Source organism: Triticum dicoccoides, chromosome 6B, assembly GCF_002162155.2.
Source record: "Triticum dicoccoides isolate Atlit2015 ecotype Zavitan chromosome 6B, WEW_v2.0, whole genome shotgun sequence".
NCBI lineage: Eukaryota > Viridiplantae > Streptophyta > Magnoliopsida > Poales > Poaceae > Triticum > Triticum dicoccoides.
Window position 1 is genome coordinate 444,287,301 of NC_041391.1, and position 21,071 is coordinate 444,308,371.

Below are 21,071 nucleotides of genomic sequence, written 5' to 3' on the forward strand. Positions count from 1 at the left end.
AACTGAGATGTGAGAAAACATAAACCATTACATTGTATTCCTTGTCCAACATCAACTCTTTTAGCATGTCATACTTTAATGAGTGCTCACAATTATAAAAGATGTCCAAGATGGTATATTTATAAGTGAAAACCTCTCTTTATTTATTACTTCCTATTAATTGCAACGATGACCAAAACTATGTTTGTCAACTTTCAACAACTTTTAAGTCTCATACTCTTTATATGTGAAGTCATTACTATCCACGAGATCAATATGAACTCTTTTATTCTTTTTATTCTTTCTATTTTCTCAAGATCATAGCAAGATAGCAAAGCCCTTGACTCAACACTAATCTTTATTATATAGCTCACGGACTCGATTACATAGAAGGATCACAAAACAAGACTTAAAACTAATTCAAACCAAAACTTTATTCTACTAGATCAAGATATTACCAAAAGGATCGAGCTAAGTAAAACGGTAAAGATAGGAGTGTGATGGTGATACGATATCGGGGCACCTCCCCCAAGCTTGGCAGTTGCCAAGGGGAGTGCCCATACCCATGTGATTATGTCCTCGGAGGTGATGATGATGGAGTTGTTGATGATGTAGGCTTCTTCCTTAATTTACGCTTGAGGATGGAATTTTGCTGCCTTAGATCATCGATCCCCCTCTCAAGGCTTAATATCCTTTTGCATAGTCCCTGTTTGTTTTCCTACAAGAGACGGAAAGGGATAAACTCGATCTTTGGTTTCTTTGCTCTGTCAGGGAGGCTTGACTTTTTAAACTCCACATGCATGTCCCCAGGTTGAGGTAATGGGACTTCATCTTCGTCTGAGCTCGTCTCCTCCTTTTCCTTAGGCTCGTAGTCTTCTTCTTCCTTAGTGGTCCAGCCACAATGATCCAAGTCCCCGTAGACCTTAGGATCTGCAAGGTAATCAGCCACATAGCTTTCTCCTTCCGAATCCTGGGATGACATATTGCTTAATCTGCGGCAGAAACAGCTCGAAACAAAGACAGAAGATGTTTGCATGATACGGTGGTCAAAACCTTCGGGAGATTATATAATGAATTTTTACCGACCAAAAGAACTAACGTGCAAGAAAACAGAGTTCGGGAGGCACACGAGGTGCCCACGAGGCAGGGGGCGCACAGTAAGGGTGGGCGCGCCCTCCACCCTCGTGGAGGCCTTGTGTCCTTCCCGGATTACTTCTTGCTTCCCTAAATTCTTAAATATTCCAAAATAGAGAAAAATTGCTATTAGAATTGTTTTGGAGTCAGTTTACTTACCGTACCACATACCTATTCCTTTTCGGAGTCTGAAACGTTCTGGAAAGTGTCCCTTATCTATTCCTCCGGGGTTACGGTTTCAATAATATTAGTCTCAACATTTATAGGATTACCTAAGATATAATGTTTGATTCTTTGGCTGTTCACCACCCTTGGACTTGTGCCCTCGAAGTTTTTGATTTTTATGGCACCGGAACGATAGACCTCCTCGATGATGTAAGGACCTTCCCATTTAGAGAGAAGTTTTCCTGCAAAAAATCTTAAACAAGAGTTGAATAGCAACACATAATCACCTATGTTAAATTCTTGCTTTTGTATTCTTTTGTCATGCCATCTTTTCACTTTTTCTTTAAACAGCTTGGCATTCTCATAGGCTTGGGTTCTCCATTCATCAAGTGAGATAATATAAAATAACCTCTTCTCACCGGCAAGTTTGAAGTCATAGTTGATCTCTTTAATAGCCCAATATGCCTTATGTTCAAGTTCGAGAGGTAAGTGACATGCTTTTCCATAAACCGTCTTATACGGAGACATACCCATAAGATTTTTATATGCAGTTCTATAGGCCCATAATGCATCATCAAGTTTCTTGGACCAATTCTTTCTAGATCTATTAACAGTCTTTTGCAAAAACTAATCTGAGCTCTCTATTACTCAACTCTACTTGACCGCTAAACTGTGGGTGATAAGGAGATGCAATTCTATGATTAACATCATACTTAGCAAGCATTTTACGAAAAGCACCATGAATAAAATGTGAACCACCATCAATCATGAGATATCTAGGGACTCCAAACCTCGGAAAAATAACTTCTTTAAGCATCTTGATAGAGGTGTTATGATCAGCACTACTAGTTGGAATAGCTTCTACCCACTTAGTAATGTAATCAACAACAACTAAAATATGTATGTATCCATTAGAGGCAAGAAAAGGTCCCATATAATCAAAGCCCCAAACATCAAATGGTTCAATAACAAGAGAGTAATTCATAGGCATTTCCTGACGTCTACTAATATTACCAATTCTTTGACATTCATCACAAGACAGGACAAACTTACGGGCATCTTCGAAGAGAGTAGGCCAATAAACACCGGATTGCAATGCCTTATGTGCAGTTCTATCTCCAGCATGGTGTCCTCCATATGATTTAGAGTGACACTTGCGTAGGATCTATTCATGTTCATGCTCAGGTACACAACGTCTAATAACACCATCTACTCCTTCTTTATAAAGGTGTGGGTCATCCCAGAAGTAATGTCTTAAATCATAAAAGAACTTTTTCTTTTGCTGGTATGTGAAACTAGGTGGTATAAATTTAGCAACAATATAATTAGCATAATCAGCATACCATGGAGTAGTACGAGAAGCATTAATGACCGCTAATTGTTCATCAGGAAAGCTATCATCAATAGGTAGTGGGTCATCAAGAACATTCTCTACCCTAGACAAGTTGTCTGCAACAGGGTTCTCAGCTCCCTTTCTATCAATAATATGCAAATCAAATTCTTGGAGCAAGAGGACCCATCTAATAAGTCTAGGTTTAGCATCTTTATTTTCCATAAGATATTCAATAGCAGCATGATCAGTGTGACTAGTAACTTTAGAATCAACAATATAAGGTCTGAACTTATCACATGCAAATACAACTGCTAAGAATTCTTTTTCAGTAGTAGCATAATTTCTCTGGGCAGTATCAAGAGTTTTACTAGCATACTGGATAACATTTAATTTCTTATCAACTCTTTGCCCTTGAACATCACCTACAGCATAATCACTAGCATCACACATCATTTCAAAGGGTAAATTCCAATTAGGTGGTTGAATAATAGGTGCAGTGATCAAAGGTTTCTTAACTATTTCAAATGCTTCTACACAATCATCATCAAAGACAAAAGGAATATCTTTTTGTAATAAATTAGTCAGAGGCCTAGAGATTTTAGAAAAGTCCTTAATGAACCTCCTATAAAAACCGGCATGACCAAGGAAACTTCTTATACCTTTAATGTCCTTGGGACATGGCATCTTTTCAATAGCATCAACTTTATCTTTATCAACTTCAATACCTCTTTCAGAAATTTTATGCCCCAAGACAATGCCTTCGTTAACCATAAAGTGGCACTTTTCCCAATTCAAGACAAGACTAGTGTCTTCACATCTCTGCAAAACTCGATCAAGGTTGCTCAAGCAATCATCAAAAGAGGATCCATAAACGGAGAAGTCATCCATGAATACCTCACAAATCTTTTCACAAAAGTCAAAGAATATAGCCATCATGCATCTTTGAAAGGTAGCAGGTGCATTACATAAACCAAAAGGCATACGTCTATAAGCAAAGTACCGAAAGGGCAGGTAAAAGTGGTTTTTGATTGATCCTCCGTTGACACAGGTATTTGAGAGAAACCAGAATAACCATCTAGAAAGCAGAAATGTGTATGTTTGGATAGTCTTTCTAGCATTTGATCAATAAAAGGTAAAGGGTAATGATCTTTCTTAGTGGCTTTATTTAATTTACGGAAATCAATTACCATCCTATAACATGTAATAATTCTTTGCGGAATCAATTCATCTTTATCATTAGGAACAACAATAATACCTCCCTTCTTGGGGACGCAATGGACAGGACTCACCCAATCACTATCAGCGACGGGATAGATTATACCTGCCTCAAGGAGCTTTAGTATCTCCTTTCTTACCACTTCTTTCATCTTAGGATTTAACCATCGTTGATGATCTCTAACTGGTTTGGAGCCTTCGTCCAATTTAATTTTTTGTTTGCATAGAGTGGGACTAATGCCCTTAAGATCATCGAGAGTATATCCAATAGCAGCGCGGTGCTTCTTCAGAGCTTTCAATAATCTGTCCTCTTCTTGGTCTGAAAGGTTAGCACTAATAATAACAAGATATATCTTCTTTTCATCAAGATAAACATATTTAAGATTATCAGGTAAAGGTTTGAGCTCGAACATGGGATCACCCTTGGGTGGAGGAGGACCCCCTAGGATTTCAATAGGTAAGTTGTGTTTCAGAATAGGACCCTGTTTAAGGAATAATTCATCTATTTCCCTTCTTTCATTCATAAACGTATCATTTTCATGGTCTAGCAAATATTGTTCTAACGGATCAGTAGGAGGCACGGCAATAGAAGCAAGACCAATAATTTCATCCTTACTAGGCAATTCTTTATCATGGGGTTGTCTACGGAACTTAGCAAAATTAAACTCATGTTTCATATCCCCCAAGCCAATTGTAACAACGTCCTTTTCACAATCAATCTTAGCATTGATAGTATTCAAGAAGGGTCTACCAAAAATAATGGGACAAAAGCTATCTTGTGGGGAACCAAGAACAAGAAAATCAGCAGGGTATTTAACTTTCCCACACAAGACTTCAACATCTCTAACAATCCCAACTAGTGTAATAGTATCTCTATTGTCCAGCTTAATTGTAACATCAATACCTTCTATTTCAGGGGTGCAATATCATGCATAATTTCTTCATATAAGGAAAAAGGTATTGCACTAGCACTAGCACCCATATCACATAAGCCATGATAACAATGATCTCCTATTTTAACAGAAATAACAGGCATGCCTACAATAGGTCTATGTATCTTAGCATCTGGTCTAGCAATATTAGCAGCTTCATCACAGAAGTAAATAACATGCCCATCTATATTATCATCCAAGAGATCTTTAACCATAGCAATACTAGGTTCAACTTTGATTTGCTCAGGAGGCGTATATGTTCTTGTATTACTCTTACGAACAGATCCTTTATTCTAACAGGAAAAGGTGGTTTCTCAACATAAGTAGTAGGAACAATAGGATCATTATAAGTGATAGTCTTTTCTTCAAATGTAATAGGTGCAACTACTTTTACTTCAGTGGGAGGATTATATTTAAACCACTTCTCCTTAGGGAGATCAACGTGAGCAGCAAAAGATTCACAAAAAGAAGCTACTATCTCAGAGTCAAGCCCGTATTTAGCGGTAAATCCACGAAAAGCATCAGTATCCATAAAAGATTTAACACAATCAAACTTAGGTGTCATACCTGACTCCTTACTATCATCAGAATCCCAATCTTTAGAGTTGCATTTAATTCTTTCCAGTAAATCCCACTTGAATTCAGTAGTCTTCAGCATATAAGAACCAGCATAGGAAGTATCAAGCATGGTGCGGTCACTGAGAGAAAGTCGAGCATAAAATTTTTGAATAATCATTTCTCTTGATAGCTCGTGATTGGGGCATGAATATAACATTGATTTAAGCTTCCCCCAAGCTTGAGTGATGCTTTCTCCTTCGCGAGGCCAAATATTATATATATAATTACGATCACGATGAACAAGATGCATAGGATAGAACTTCTGGTGAAATTCCAATTTCAATCGTTTATAGTCCCAAGCTCCCGTATCATCACATAGCCTGTACCATGTCATGTGTCTCCCTTCAAAGATAAAGGGAAGACCTTCCTCTTAACAACATCATCGGGAATACCTGCAAGCTTAAATAATCCACAAACTTCATCCACATAGATAAGGTGTAAATCGGGATGCAATGTTCCATCTCCTGCAAAAGGATTAGCTAGCAGTTTCTCTATCATACCCGAAGGAATCTCAAAGTAAACATTTTCAGTAGGTTCAGTAGGTTGAGGAGAAACTCTTTGCTCTACTGGTCGGGGCGAAGATGCCCCGAACAAGCCCCTCAAAGGATTAGTTTCCCTAGTAACAAGTGACAGAAAATTTCAGCACACTATATAAATGTTTCCTTACCAAGTTCCACTCACCAAAGGCTCTTCACTCCCCGGCAATGGCGCCAGAAAAGAGTCTTGATGACCCACAAGTATAGGGGATCTATCATAGTCCTTTCGATAAGTAAGAGTGTCGAACCCAACGAGGAGCGGAAGGAAATGATAAGCGGTTTTCAGTAAGGTTTTCTCTGCAAGCACTAAAATTGTAGGTAATAGATAGTTTTGTGATAAGATAAATAGTAACGAGCAAAAAGTAAATAAAGTAAATAAAGAGCAGCAAGGTGGCCCAATCCTTTATGTAGCAAAGGATAAGCCTGGACAAATTCTAATAATGAAGAAGGAGCTCCCGAGGACACATTGGGAATTATCGTCAAGCTAGTTTTCATAAGATTCGCGTTTGGTACTTTGATAATTTTATATGTGGGTGGACCGGTACTTAGGTACTGCCCTAACTTGGACAAGCATCCCACTTATGATTAACCCCTATTGCAAGCATCCGCAAATACAAAAAGGAGTATTAAGGTAAACCTAACCACAGCATTAAACATATGGGTCCATATCAACCCCTAACAAAGCAACGCATAAACTAGGGTTTAAGCTTCTGTCACTCTAGCAACCCATCATCTACTTATTACTTCCCCATGTCTTCCTCTAGGCCCAAATAATGATGAAGTGTCATGTAGTCGACATTCACATAACACCACGAGAGGAAAAGACAACATACATCTCATCAAAATATCGAACGAATACCGAATTCACATGACTACTAATAGCAAGACTTCACCCATGTCCTCAGGAACAAACGTAACTACTAACAGAGCATATTCATGTTCATAATCAGAGGAGTAATAATATGCATAAAGGATCTGAACATATGATCTTCCACCAAGTAAACCAATTAGCATCAACTACAAGGAGTAATCAACACTACTAGCAACCCACAGGTACCAATTTGTGGTTTTGATACAAGATTGGATACAAGAGATGAACTAGGGTTTTGAGAGGAGATGGTGCTGGTGAAGATGTTGATGGAGATTGACCCCCTCCCGATGAGAGGATCGTTGGTGATGACGTAGGTGATGATTTCCCCCTCCCGGAGGGAAGTGTCCCCGGCAGAACAGCTCCGCCAGAGCCCTAGATTGATTCCACCAAGGTTCTGCCACGTGGCGGCGGAGTTTCGTCCCGTAAGCTTGCCCACAATTTTTTCTAGGGTAAAAGTGATGATATAGAAGAAGATGGACGCAGAAGGAAATGACAAGCGGTTTTCAGTAAGGTATTCTCTACAAGCACTAAAATTGTAGGTAACAGATAGTTTTCTGATAAGATAATTCGTAACGGGTAACAAGCAATGAAATTAAATAAGGTGCAGCAAGGTAGCCCAATCATTTTTGTAGCAAAGGACAAGCCTGGACAATTTCTTATAATGAGAAAAGCACTCCCGAGGACACATGGGAATTATCATCAAGCTAGTTTTCATCACGCTCATATGATTCGCGTTCGGTACTTTGATAATTCGATATGTGGGTGGACCGGTGCTTGGGTACTGCCCATTCTTGGACAAGCATCCCACTTATGATTAACCCCTATTGCAAGCATCCGCAACTACAAAAGAAGTATTAAGGTAAACCTAACCATAGCATGAAACTAGTGGATCCAAATCAGCCCCTCACGAAGCAACGCATAAACTAGGGTTTCAGCTTCTGTCACTCTAGCAACCCATCATCTACTTATTACTTCCCAATGCCTTCCTCTAGGCCCAAATAATGGTGAAGTGTCATGTAGTCGACATTCACATAACACCACTAGAGGAGAGACAACATACATCTCATCAAAATATCGAACGAATACCAAATTCACATGACTACTAATAGCAAGACTTCACCCATGTCCTCAGGAACAAACGTAACTACTCACAAAGCATATTCATGTTCATGATTGAAGGAGTATTAATATGCATTAAGGATCTAAACATATGATCTTCCACCAAGTAAACCAATTAGCATCAACTACAAGGAGTAATCAACACTACTAGCAACCCACAGGTACCAATTTGTGGTTTTGGATACAAGATTGGATACAAGAGATGAACTAGGGTTTGAGAGGAGATGGTGCTGGTGAAGGTGTTGATGGAGATTGACCCCCTCCCGATGAGAGGATCGTTGGTGATGACGATGGTGATGATTTCCCCCTCCGGGAGGGAAGTTTCCCTGGCAGAACAGCTCTGCCGGAGCCCTAGATTGGTTCCGCCAAGGTTCCGCCTCGTGGCGGTGGAGTTTCGTCCCGTAAGCTTGCTTATGATTTTTTTCCAGGGTAAAAGCCTTCCTATAGCAGAAGATGGGCACCAGAGGGCCACCAGGGGGCCCACGAGGCAGGGGGCGCGCCCAGTAGGGGGAGGGCACCCTCGTGGCCAGGGTCTGGGCCCCCTCGGGTACTTTCTTCACTCAATAATTCTTATTAATTCGAAAAATGACTTTCGTGGAGTTTTAGGACTTTTGGAGCTGTGCAGAATAGGTTTCAAATATTTGCTCCTTTTCCAGCCAGCATCCCAGCTGTTGGCATTCTCCCTTTTCATGATAAACCTTGTAAAATAAGAGAGAATAGCCATAAGTATTCTGACATAACGTGTAATAACAGCCCAGAATGCAATAAATATCAATATAAAAGCATGATGCAAAATGGACCTATCACACTTCAGGCGGGTTCCAAAATCGCCGAAGACCTTGACTGAGAGGAGGCCATTCTCCATTAACTTGAAGTAGAGAATGAGCCCCGCCGTCAGGCTGTGGATGCGAGCAAAGGTCTTCCCATCCGTGGCGAAGATACATGACGTGAGGGGCTGGGAAATCAACATCGGCCCATGTGTCGTTGTTCCCACAGCCCCTCATGTGCAGCCTTAGTGCCTGCGGCGGGTCGAGCTCCATCTCCTGAGCGAATGGAGTAGGGAGACGAAGACGATGATGTCTCGGCCGGCACAGCCTGATGAAGAACTCGCGGGGCTGGTCCCCAACGTGGCCCTCCTTTGGGGGAAGGACTGCTGGCGGAAGCGAGGCCGATGCGCCGCCCCGTCCTCCTCTTCCCTGAGCACCATGGCAGCCTCGGCCTCACCCCCTCCCCCTTCCCCTCGCAGCCGGCTCCGCTGCCATGGGCTCTTGGGGAGGAGCGGCGCGTTGTCAAGCAGAGACCCTCGCCGCCACCGTCGAAGCGTCAGCGTGCCCTCTCGCCATGGCAGAAGGGAAGAAGAAGCAAGGATGGGAAGAGGCGGAGGGCGAAGGACTAAGAGGTGTCTCCCCTCCCGCTCCCCTCCTTATAAAGGGGCGGGGTCAGGGCTCGGTCGCCCCTCTCAGCCAATCCAGCTCATTAAGGTGACAGCAGGCGAGGCCGTCGACTGCCCTCCCCGCCCAATTGAAGGCGCGTGGGTATCAACCCACGTGCGCATGTCTTCCCGTATTCCACGCGCCTGCCACCCGCCCTGCGCCGTGCATGCGGCGTACATGGCGCGAAGGAAGGGCGTAGTGTGACGCGTGGAACGACGGTTCCAAAGGAGAAAACGTAAATGAGCAGCGGCCCCGCAGTCTTGAAAAGACACGCAAGCCGCCTCTTTACTGTTCACTGCAGGATGACGCAAGCGCGCTTCGGTCACCACACGTGCGCCCCCCCCCCCCACGTCACACATTCAATGCGGGTCCTGGGGAGGTGCACCGAACGAAAAAAAGTTACTGCGGTAAAAACCGCCCCGCCTGCCCGCGCACCATTTTGGGCCTAGCCCAACAACGCATTGCGCTTATGTGTGGCCCAGGCCCGGGGGCTCCTGTCGGTGTACTAAATTAGTGGCACTCCTTTGTACCCCTTACTTGTGCACGGGCAGTCATATTCGTGCCCCCAGCCATGCTTAGCAGGGCAGAGGGAGGAGTCAAAGCCACAAGCTAATCAAAGCAACGCCAAGACAGAGACACGAAGAGCAAGAGGGCGAGGTGGGCTCCCCTGGCAAGACCGTTGCCGGGGCGGCCTCCACGGCCCCGGCAAGACCCTTGCTGGGGAAACTTGCCCAACGCCAGCGGAGTGCGCCACCCTTGAGCCCCAGGTTTTCCAACACCACCAACCACGTTGGGACTAAGGCTCAGGAGGCACCTCCATGATGGCATGCAGATCTTTGTGAAGATCATGAACACTCCAAGTCAAATGAGGATTAGAAGACGATGAACCTCGGCGAGATCTTTGCCGAGGAAACCCACAAGACCTCTGGCAAGATCCTTGCTGGGACGACCACATAGCCATGGCAAGACCCTTGCCGGGGCCCCGTTAAGGCCCTTGCCGACGACTGATACGTCCATTTTGCATCATGCTTTTATATCAATATTTATTGCATTATGGGTTGTTATTACACATTATATCTCAATACTTATGGTTATTCTCTCTTATTTTACAAGGTTTACCATGAAGAGGGGGAATGCCGGCAGCTGGAATTCTGGCTAGAAAAGGAGCAAACATTGGAAACCTATTCTGCACAACTCCAAAAGTCCTGAAACTCCACGAAACCACTTTTTGGATTTAATAAGAATTTATGAGCAAAAGAAATAGGCCAGGGGGCCCACACCCTATCCAGGAGACAGGGGGCGCGCCCCCCTATAGGGCGCGGCCCCCTATCTCCTGGGCCCCCGGGTGGGCCTCCGGCATCCATCTTCTGCTATATCATCACTTTTACCCTAGAAAAAATCATGGGCAAGCTTACGGGACGAAACTCTGACGCCACGAGGCGGAACCTTGGCGGAATCAATCTAGGGCTCTCGCGGAGCTGTTTCGCCGGGGACACTTCCCTCCGGGAGGGGGAAATCATCACCAACGTCATCACCAACGATCCTCTCATCGGGAGGTGGTCAATCTCCATCAACATCTTCACCAGCACCATCTCCTATCAAAACCCTAGTTCATCTCTTGTATCCAATCTTGTATCAAAACCACAAATTGGTACCTGTGGGTTGCTAGTAGTGTTGATTACTCCTTGTAGTTGATGCTAATTGGTTTACTTGGTGGAAGATCATATGTTCAGATCCTTTATGCATATTATTACTCCCCTGATTATGAACATGAATATGCTTTGTGAGTAGTTACGTTTGTTCCAGAGGACATGGGTGAAGTCTTGCTATTAGTAGTCATGTGAATTTGGTATTCGTTCGATATTTTGATGAGATGTATGTTGTCTTTTCCTCTAGTGGTGTTATGTGAACGTCGACTACATGACACTTCACCATTATTTGGGCCTAGAGGAAGGCATGGGGAATTAATAAGTAGATGATGGGTTGCTAGAGTGACAGAAGTTTAAACCTAGTTTATGCGTTGCTTCGTTAGGGGTTGATATGGACCCATATGTTTAATGTTGTGGTTAGGTTTACCTTAATACTCCTTTTTGTAGTTGCGGATGCTTGCAATAGGGGTTAATCATAAGTGGGATGCTTGTCCAAGTTAGGGAAGTACCCAAGTACCGGTCCACCCACATATAAAATTATCAAAGTACCGAACGCGAATCTTATGAACGTGATGAAAACTAGCTTGATGATAATTCCCAATGTGTCCTCGGGAGCTCCTTCTTCATTATTAGAATTTGTCCAGGCTTATCCTTTGCTACATAAAGGATTGGGCCACCTTGCTGCTCTTTATTTACTTTATTTACTTTTTGCTCGTTACTATTTATCTTATCACAAAACTATCTATTACCTACAATTTCAGTACTTGCAGAGAAAACCTTACTGAAAACCGCTTATCATTTCCTTCTGCTCCTCGTTGGGTTCGACACTCTTACTTATCGAAAGGACTATGATAGATCCCCTACACTTGTGGGTCATCAAGACTCTTTTCTGGCGCCGTTGCCGGGGAGTGTAGCGCTTTTGGTGAGTGGAACTTGGTAAGGAAACATTTATATAGTGTGCTGAAATTTTCTATTACTTGTCACTATGGAAACTAATCCATTGAGGGGCTTGTTTGGGGTATCTTCACCCCAACTAGAAGAGCAAAGAGATGCTCCTCAACCTACTGAACTTTATGAAAATATTCACTTTGAGATTCCTTCGGGTATGATAGAAAAACTGCTAGTTAATCCTTTTGCACGAGACGGAACATTGCATCCCGATTTACACCTTATCTTTGTGGATGAAGTTTGTGGATTATTTAAGCTTGCAGGTATTCCCGATGATTTTGTCAAAAGGAAGGTCTTCCCTTTATCCTTGAAGGGAGATGCAATGACATGGTGTAGGTTGTGTGATGATACGAGATCTTGGAATTATAAGCGATTGAAGTTGGAATTTCATCAGAAGTTTTATCCTACGCATTTTGTTCATCGTGACCGTAATTACATATATAATTTCTGGCCTCGCGAAGGAGAAAGCATCGCTCAAGCTTGGGGGAGGTTTAAGTCAATGTTGTATTCATGCCCCAATCATGAGCTCTCTCGGAAAATGATTATTCAGAATTTTTATGGTCGGCTTTCTCTTGATAATCGCAACCTGCTCGATACTTCCTGTGCTGGCTCTTATATGCTGAAGACTATTGATTTGAAATGGGACTTATTGGAAAGAATTAAACGCAACCCTGAACATTGGGGTTCCGACGATGGTAAGGAGTTAGGTATGACACCTAAGTTCGATTGTGTTAAATCTTTTATTGATACCAATGCTTTCCGTGGATTTAGCTCTAAGTATGGACTTGACTCTGAGATAGTAGCTACTTTTTGTGAATCTTTTGCTACTCACGTTGATCTCCCTAAAGAGAAGTGGTTTAAATATAATCCTCCTGTTGAAGTGAAAGTAGTTGCACCTATTACAGTCGAAGAAAAGACTATTACATATAGTGATCCTATTGTTCCTACTGCTTATGTTGAAAAACCTCCTTTTCCTGTTAGGATAAAAGATCACGCTAAAGCTTCGACTGTTGTTATTAAGAGTAATACTACCTATACACATCCTGAGCAAATTAATGTTGAACCTAGTATTGCTATGGTTAAAGATCTCTTGGATGAGGATTTAGATGGGCATGTTATTTCTTTCTTAGGTGAGACTGCTAATATTGCTAGACCTGATACTAAGACACGTAGACCTGTTGTAGGCATGCCTGTTATTTCTGTTAAAATAGGAGATCATTGTTATCATGGCTTATGTGATATGGGTGCTAGTGCTAGTGCGATACCTTATGATCTTTATAAAGAAATTATGCACGATATTGCACCTGTTGAATTAGAAGACATTGATGTTACTATTAAGCTTGCTAATAGGGATACCATTAAACCTATTGGGATTGTTAGAGATGTTGAAGTTTTGTGTGGGAAGGTTAAATACCCTGCCATTTTTCTTGTTCTTGCTTCCCCACAAGATGATTTTTGTCCCATTATTTTTGGTAGACCCTTCTTGAATACAGCTAGTGCTAATATTAATTGTGAAAGGAATATTGTCACTGTTGGCATAGATGGTATGTCTCATGAGTTTAATTTTGCTAAGTTTAGTAGACAACCTCGTGAAAGGGAACCATCTAGTAAGGATGAAATTATTGGTCTTGCTTCCATTGTTGTTCCTCCAACTGATCTGTTAGAACAATATTTGCTAGACCATGAAAACGATATGTTTATGAAGGAAAGGGAAGAAATAGATGAAGTGTTCCTTAAACAGGAACCTATGCTGAAACATAACCTTCCCATTGAAATTCTTGGGGATCCCCCTCCACCCAAGGGCGATCCCGTGTTTGAACTCAAACCATTACCTGATAATCTTAAGTATGCTTATCTTGATGAAAAAGAAATATATCCTGTTATTATTAGTGCTAACCTTTCAAAGAAAGAAGAAGAAAGATTATTGAAAACTCCGAAGAAGCACTGAGCCGCTCTTGGATATACTCTGGATGATCTTAAGGGCATTAGTCCCACATTATGTCAACACAAAATTTCAGTAGAGAAAGATGCCAAGGCAGTTAGAGATCCTCAAAGACAATTAAATCCCAAAATGAAGGAAGTGGTAAGAAAGGAGATTCTAAAGCTCCTTGAGGCAGGTATTATTTGTCCCGCTGCTGATAGTGAATGGGTAAGCCCTGTCCATTGTGTCCCTAAAAAGGGAGGTATTACCATTGTTCCTAATGATAAAGATGAATTGATCCCGCAAAGAATTATTACAGGTTATAGGATGGTAATTGATTTCCGTAAGTTAAATAAAGCTACTAAGAAAGATCATTACCCTTTAGCTTTTATTGATCAAATGCTAGAAAGGCTATCGAAACACACACATTTTTTGCTTTCTAGATGGTTATTCTGGCTTCTCTCAAATACCTGTGTCAGTGAAGGATCAATCTAAAACTACTTTTACTTGCCCTTTTGGTACTTTTGCTTATAGACGTATGCCTTTTGGTTCATGTAATGCACCTGCTACCTTTCAAAGATGCATGATGGCTATATTTTCTGATTTTTGTGAAAAGATTTGTGAGGTATTCATGGATGATTTCTCCGTCTATGGATCCTCTTTTGATGATTGTTTGAGCAACCTTGATCGAGTTTTGCAGAGATGTGAAGACACTAGTCTCATCCTGAATTGGGAAAAGTGTCACTTTATGGTTAATGAAGGCATTGTATTGGGGCACAAGATCTCCGAGAGAGGTATTGAAGTTGATAAAGCCAAAGTTGATGCTATTGAAAAGATGCCATGTCCCAAGGACATAAAAGGTATAAGAAGTTTCCTTGGTCACGCCGGCTTTTATAGGAGGTTCATTAAGGACTTTTCTAAAATCTCTAGGCCTATGACTAATTTATTGCAAAAAAATATTCCTTTTGTCTTTGACGATGATTGTGTAGAAGCATTTGAAACACTTAAGAAAGCTTTGATCACTGCACCTATTGTTCAGCCACCTGATTGGAATTTACCATTTGAAATTATGTGCGATGCTAGTGATTATGATGTAGGTGTTGTTTTAGGGCAAAGAGTCGATAAGAAATTGAATGTTATCCAGTATGCTAGTAAGACTCTTGATACTGCCCAAAGAAATTATGCTACTACTAAAAAAGAGTTCTTAGCAGTTGTGTTTGCATGTGATAAGTTTAGACCTTATATTGTTGATTCCAAAGTTACTATTCACATTGATCATGCTGCTATTAAATATCTTATGGAAAAGAAAGATTCTAAGCCTAGACTCATTAGATGGGTTCTCTTCCTCCAAGAATTTGACTTGCACATTATTGATAGAAAGGGAGATGAGAACCCCGTTGCAGACAACCTGTCTAGGTTAGAGAATGTTCTTGATGACCCACTGCCTATTAATGATAGCTTTCCTGATGAACAATTAGCGGTCGTCAATGCTTCTCGTACTGCTCCTTGGTATGCCAACTATGCTAATTACATTGTTGCTAAATATATACCGCCTAGTTTCACATACCAGCAAAAGAAAAAGTTCTTTTATGATTTAAGACATTACTTCTAGGATGATCCACACCTTTATAAAGAAGGAGTGGATGGTGTTATTAGACTTTGTGTGCCTGAGCATGAACAGGAACAGATCCTACGCAAGTGTCACTCTGAATCCTATGGAGGGCACCACGCTGGAGATAGAACTGCACACAAGGTACTTCAATCTGGTTTTTATTGGCCTACTCTCTTCAAAGATGCTCGTAAGTTTGTCTTATCTTGTGAGGAATGTCAAAGAATAGGTAACATTAGTAGACGTCAAGAAATGCCTATGAATTATTCTCTTGTTACTGAACCATTTGATGTTTGGGGCTTTGATTATATAGGACCTTTTCCTGCCTCTAATGGTTATACACATATTTTAGTTGATGTTGATTACGTTACTAAGTGGGTAGAAGCTATTCCAACTAGTAGTGCTGATCATAACACTTCTATTAAAATGCTTAAAGAAGTTATTTTTCCAAGGTTTGGAGTCCCTAGATATCTTATGACTGATGGTGGTTCACATTTTATTCATGGTGCTTTCCGTAAGATGCTCGCTAAGTATGATGTCAATCATAGAATCGCATCTTCTTATCACCCGCAGTCTAGTGGTCAAGTAGAGTTGATCAATAGAGAGCTCAAATTAATTTTGCAAAATACTGTGAATAGATCTAGAAAGAATTGGTCCAAAAAACTTGATGATGCATTATGGGCCTATAGAACTGCATACAAAAATCCTATGGGTATGTCTCCATATAAGATGGTTTATGGAAAAGCATGTCATTTACCTCTTGAACTTAAACATAAAGCATATTGGGCTATTAAGGAGCTCAATTATGATTTCAAACTTGCCGGTGAGAAGAGGTTATTTGATATTAGTTCACTTGATGAATGGAGAACCCAAGAATATGAGAATGCCAAGCTTTTCAAAGAAAAAGTCAAATGCTGGCATGATAAGAGGATACAAAAGCGTGAGTTTAACGCAGGAGATTATGTGTTATTGTTCAACTCTCGTTTAAGATTTTTTGCAGGAAAACTTCTCTCAAAATGGGAAGGTCCCTACATTATCAAGGAGGTCTATTGTTCTGGTGCTATAAAAATCAACGACTTCGAAGGCACAAATCCGAGGGTGGTAAACGGTCAAAGAATTAAACATTATATTTCAGGTAATCCTATCAATGTTGAAACTAATATTATTGAAACCATAACCCCTGAGGAATACATAAGGGACACTTTCCAGAATGTTCCAGACTCCGAAAAGGTATAGGTATGTGGTACGGTAAGTAAACTGGCTCCAAAATAACTTTAATGGCAATTTTCATCAGTTTTGGATTATTTAAGAATTCTAGGAAGAAAGAAGTAGTCCGAAAGGGACACGAGGCCCCCACGAGAGTGGAGGGCGCCCCCCCTGTAGGGCGCACCCCCCTGTCTCGTGGGCACCTTGTGTGCCTCTCAGACTCTGTTTTCTTGCACGTTACGTATTTTGGTCGGTAAAAATTCATTATATATACTCCCGAAGGTTTTGACCACCGTATCATGCAAATATCCTTTGTTTTCGTACCGAGCTGTTTCCGTTGCAGATTTAGAGCACCATGACTTCTCCCTCTTCCAACAACGAAAGACAGGGATGCTTGGCTATTGAAGATAGAGCTGAAAAGAGAGGAACCAGAAAAGATCAACAAGGATGAAGGGATCAAGAAGGCCATGGAGTTTCAAGCTCCGGTGGTGAAAGAAGAAGACATCCCTCAACCTTTACCTAACCTTTTCACTCCAACAGAGATTGAAGCTTTCAAGATGATTGAGTTAGCCCGCATACAGAACAAGTACCTCACACAGGAGAATATTTTGTTGAAGGATCATATTGCTGGGCTCAAGGGCATTATCCGCAAGTTGGAGGAGCTTTTACGCTCGATGTGCGATTATCCACCGTCATCATCACCACCTCCATCACCTTCGAGGAAATAATCACATGGGTATGGGTACTCCCCTTGGCAACTGCCAAGCTTGGGGGAGGTGCCCCGGTATCATATCACCATCACACTCCTATCTTTACCGCTTTATTTAGTTCGATCCTTTTAGTAGTATTTTGATCTAGTAGTTTAAAGTTTTGATATCAAGTAGTTTTGAGTTTTGCTTTCTGATCTCTTTATGTAATCGAGTCCGTGTGCTATCTATAATAAAGATTAGTGTTGAGTCAAGGGCTTTGCTTTGTTGCTATGATCTTGAGAAAGTAGAAAGAACAAAAGAGTTCATATTGATCTTATGGATAGTGATAACTTCACATATAGAAAGTATGAGGCATAAAAAATTGTTGAGAGTTGATGAACGTAGTCTTGGTAATCGTTGCAATTAATAGGAAGTGATAAGGAAAGAGGGGTTCACATATAAATACATTATCTTGGACACCTTTTATAATTGGGAGCACTCATTAAATATGACATGCTAAAAGAGTTGACGTTGGACAAGGAAGACAACGTAATGGTTTATGTTTTCCGACATCTCAATTAAAGTATATTGTCATTGACCTTCCAAACATGTCGAGCTTGCCTTTACCCCTCATGCTAGCCAAAATTCTTGCACCAAGTAGAGATACTACTTGTGCTTCCAAACATCCTTAAACCCAGTTTTGCCATGAGAGTCCACTATATCTACCTACGGATTGAGTAAGATCCTTCAAGTAAGTTGTCATCGATGCAAGCAATAAGAATTGCTCTCTAAATATGTATGACTTATTAGTGCGGAGAAAATAAGCTTTGTACGAACTTGTTGTGGAAGTAATAAAAGCGACAGACTGCATAATAAAGGTCCACACACAAGGGAAAATATAAAGTGACGTTCTTTTGCATTAAGATTTCGTGCATCAACCCTAAATGCACATGACAACCTCTGCTTCCCTCTATGAAGGGCCTATCTTTTATTTCATGTTTTTACTTTATGCTTGAGTCAAGGTGATCCTCACCTTTCCCTTTCTCATTTTATCCTTTGGCAAGCTCTTCGTGTTTGAAAGATCATGATATATATATCCAATTGGATGTAAGTTAGCATGGGCTATTATTGTTGACATCACCTAAAGGTGAATACGTTGGGAGGCAACACAATAAGCCCCCATCTTTCTCAGTGTCCGGCTGAAACTCTATAACCACGAGTATTGCGTGAGTGTTAACAATTATAGGAGACTACGAGATAATTGAGTATGTGAGCTTGCTGAAAAGCTCTATTATTGACTCTTTCTGATGTTACGATAAATTACAATTGCTTCAATGACTGAGATTATAGTTTGTTAGTTCCCAATGAAGTTTTTGAACCATACTTGACATTGTGAATTGCTTATTACTTGAGCATAGGAAATCATATGACAAAATCTATATATGTTGCTGTTATTAGAATGATCATGATGCCCTCATGTCCGTATTTTATTTTTATCGACACCTCTATCTCTAAACATGTGGACATATTTTTCGATTTCGGCTTCCCCTTGAGTCAAGCGAGGTCTAAGCTTGGGGGAGTTGATACGTCCATTTTGCATCATGCTTTCATATCAATATTTATTGCATTATGGGATGTTATTACACATTATATCTCAATACTTATGGCTATTCTCTCTTATTTTACAAGGTTTACCATGAAGAGGGGGAATGCCGACAGCTGGAATTCTGGTTGGAAAAGGGGCAAACGTTGGAAACCTATTCTGCACAACTCCAAAAGTCCTGAAACTCCAGGAAACCACTTTTTGGATTTAATAAGAATTTATGAGTGAAAGAAATAGGCCAGGGGGCCCACACCCTGTCCAGGAGATAGGGGGGCACCCCTCCCCCCTATAGGGCGCGGCCCCCTATCTCCTGGGGCCCCTGGTGGGCCACCGGTGTCCATCTTCTGCTATATCATCACTTTTACCCTGGAAAAAATCGTGGGCAAGCTTACGTGACGAAACTCCGCCGCCACGAGGCGGAACCTTGGCGAAATCAATCTAGGGCTCTGGCGGGGCTGTTCTGCAGGGGACACTTCCCTCCGAGAGGGGGAAATCATCACCAATGTCATCACCAATGATCCTTTCATTGGGAGGGGGTCAATCTCCATCAACATCTTCACCAGCACCATCTCCTCTCAAAACCCTAGTTCATCTCTTGTATCCAATCTTGTATCAAAACCACAAATTGGTACATGTGGGTTGCTAGTAGTGTTGATTACTCCTTGTAGTTGATGCTAATTGGTTTACTTGGTGGAAGATCATATGTTCAGATCCTTTATGCATATTATTACTCCTCTGATTATGAACATGAATATGCTTTGTGAGTAGTTATGTTTGTTCCTGAGGACATGGGTTAAGTCTAGCTATTAGTAGTCATGTGAATTTGGTATTCGTTTGATATTTTGATGAGATGTATGTTGTCTTTTCCTCTAGTGGTGTTATGTGAACGTCGACTACATGACACTTCACCATTATTTGGGCCTAGAGGAAGGCATGGGGAAGTAATAAGTAGATGATGGGTTGCTAGAGTGACAGAAGCTTAAACCCTAGTTTATGCGTTGCTTCGTTAGGGGTTGATATGGACCCATATGTTTAATGTTGTGGTTAGGTTTACCTTAATACTCCTTTTTGTAGTTGCGGATGCTTGCAATAGGGGTTAATCATAAGTGGGATGCTTGTCCAAGTTAGGGCAGTACCCAAGTACCGGTCCACCCACATATCAAATTATCAAAGTACCGAACGCGAATCTTATGAACGTGATGAAAACTAGCTTGATGATAATTCCCAATGTGTCCTCGGGAGCTCCTTCTTCATTATTAGAATTTGTCCAGGCTTATCCTTTGCTACATAAAGGATTGGGCCACCTTGTTGCACTTTATTTACTTTTTGCACATTACTATTTATCTTATCACAAAACTATGTATTACCTACAATTTCAGTGCTTGCAGAGAAAACCTTACTGAAAACCGCTTATCATTTCCTTCTGCTCCTCGTTGGGTTTGACACTCTTACTTATCAAAAGGACTACAATAGATCCCCTACACTTGTGGGTCATCAAGGACATCCGCGGGGCCACAGCCAGGCCCACGCCCGCCAAGCTTCCACCGCCGCTCCCATGCAGTTGCAGCCCACCAGCTAGGCAGGCACCTGCGTGTCTACGTGAGGCTTCCAAGCCAACTCAGCACATGCCTATGTGGTGGCATGCAAATCTTCGTGAAGGCCCTACCACCGCGCCACCTCAGCAGCCTGCCAGCCTACATGGCGCTGACCGCCTCGCTGGCCCGGGCGCGTGTCGAAGCGGGGCGAGTCGGCGGTAAAGTGAGGGGGACACCTAAGGGGCGCATTAAATGTGTATTGTCCCGTAATGGCTAAGTGATAAGCTTAGCTACTATACACCGATGCCACCGCCTGTGTTCCACTGTGGTGATCCCCTTGGATATAAAAGGGGGCCCGAGGCATCCAGGAGAAGGATTCGGACCCTGGGACAAGTCACGCTCATGGTAGCTAGCTCAAGAACTCCAAGAGCACAAATATACACACCAAAGCAGGACTAGGGTATTACGAATCCTCTCGTCCCAAACCTGGGTAAATGACCCGAGTGGTTGTGCAGATTGCTGATCCCGCTCTTCTCACCACCCCGCGCCCCGCAACCGTAGTAGGGATTCTTGTGA